We start from the raw sequence: 2,383 nt of genomic DNA on the forward strand, positions 1-2,383 counted from the left end.
CACGCTCAACCGGGTTTCTGTAGAACCCTATTGCTCCTCCAGAGGTTGCTGGGCGTTCCTGGAGCCAGTGGCCGATTGACCTCCCATCTGATGGTGCCAAGATAGTTCCATGCCCAATGCCACTTGGCAGAGCCAGTGGAATGACACCAATGATCTTTTAAGCTGTTGGCAAAGGTGCCATTGTGACCATCACTGTATGTGTGGCATTCTTCACACTAAACATCAGTGTAAGGGGCAATCTTCCCACTGAACATTAGTGTAAGGGGCATTCTATCCATTGACCACTGATGTATGGAGCATTCTTCCTACTGACCGCTAATGTAAGGGCCCTCCTTTCTACTGACCACCAATGTAAGTGGTGTTCGTCTTGTTTCACCCTGTGAAAGATGCCGATCCTTCACTCCTCCATGTAGATAAGTAAAGAATCGGTACCAGTCATGCACGACTACCAGCCTTAGGTGTAGATTGCAGCAAATCCTGGTGCTCTCACAGGTCATATACACATACAGATCTAATACAAATAACTAAAGAGCGCAACTACCTGAACTTGTCAAATCTGGGATGTCAGAAATGTCCCCAGTCCGAGTACTCGGCTGGCCAGGCCGAGCCACGGCAGCTGGAGAAGGAGAGGGGTGAATGCCCGTCGGCTAAATGACACACTGAGCCGTGTGTTCCTGTGCCATGTCTGAGAGAACCGTTGGGGGTGCGCTGAGTGCTGTGTGTCAGTGCTCGTTTGTCAGAGGGAGATGTGCTCTGATCTGGAACCAACATACAGGCGGGGCTGGCGGTAGGCTACGCGTTTCGAGGGTAACCCTCTTTGTCAAGCCTTAGAGCGGTACAGAGCTGTCTGTCTATGCCTCCCCTAACGCTTTTCACTGTTTCTGCACCACTAAGCCCGTATCCACACTAGTTTGCTAATGTTAACCTAAACGCACCGAACAAGACGTGTGTTTTACATGTGCAAAAACATCAGCCAAATGAGCAAAAGACATATGGTTAAAAGTAGGGATGCACCTATACAGATACTAGTATCGGTATCAGTGCCGATACTGAGTATTTGGGTGAGTACTCGTACTCGTCCAAATGCACCGATACCTTCCCCGATACTGGAACTTCCAGTCTGATGAAGATTTACTCTAACTGGCAGTGCCATAGGGGAACATGGAGCCAGCTTCCTGTGCGATCAGGAAGCTGGGCGGCGAGTAATGACCCGGCTCACGGCTTTTTGATTGGCCGGTAAGCCGTCTCCATGCTGATTGGCCTGGAAGTCGGCTTCCCGGCCAATCACCATCGAGCCAGCCGAACAACTCGATGCTGATTGGCCAAGAAGCCGGCTTTCCAGCCAATCAGCAGGGATCTGGCTTCCCGGCCAATCAGGAAGCCGGCTCGATGCTGACTGCCTGAGAAGCCGGTTTCCTGGCCAATCACAATCTAGCTGGCCAAACAACATGGAGCCGGCTTCCTGATTGCCTCGGAAGCCGCCTCCATGTCAGTGGAAGCACCAGTATCAGTACTCCTTATTGGCGAGTACCGAAAGCAAAGCATCGGTACTCATACTCAATACCGCAAAAATCGGTATCGGTGCATCCCTAGTTAAAAGATGTGTGAAACCTGAAGCTCAAAAAGGCAAATGAGCTTCTTTGCAGCATTTTTTGTGTGTAGGGCAACTCATTGAAATGAAATGCGTGACCAAGACAAAAAATGCACGCTGCATGTGTGCATGGGGACTAAAGGCTCGTGCACACCAGCTCCTTGGACTGCCCTGGGCAACATTGCCCATTACAATTCTAATACATAGATAAGGTTCTTGCTTCAGTTCACACTAACGCATTGAGTTGGCGTGCACTGAAAAAAAAGTAGGACATGTAGGACTATAACGCATCACAACGCACGGCCAAGCATAGAGATAGAAAGTCAAGTTTAATAGAGTCTAAAAAAAAAGAAAAAAGCAAACAGTGTGATATATTGTAAAACACATAGCAGGGCACATGCATAACACACACAAGCATTTGTACATTATGTTCACTGTAACATGCTCCCCCTGATGTGAATGGACCCCAACACTGCTAAAATGTGCACAGAATGTTTTCACTTTGAAGCGGAATGTTGGTATGCACCTTGTTATGTGTGAGACGAACAAAACGTTTCATAACACACAGAATGAATGAAATGTGCTCCCAGCCTAGCCTAAACAGAGCCAATACGATGTTATACAAAGTATGAAGTCATTGCATTGCTTCTGGGGAAAGAAAAATGCAGCCAACCCCGTTCGCAAATTCCAACTCTATTGTTAACAAGGCGTTTCATAATTACAACCATTTAGGTCTCGGACGGCAGAATTAATTCTCGCTAATGTGGCGGATAATTCTGGGACCTATTTGGA

This window comes from Nanorana parkeri, unplaced genomic scaffold, assembly GCF_000935625.1.
Source record: "Nanorana parkeri isolate BGI_ZX_2015 unplaced genomic scaffold, ASM93562v1 scaffold56, whole genome shotgun sequence".
NCBI classification, from domain to species: Eukaryota; Metazoa; Chordata; class Amphibia; order Anura; family Dicroglossidae; genus Nanorana; species Nanorana parkeri.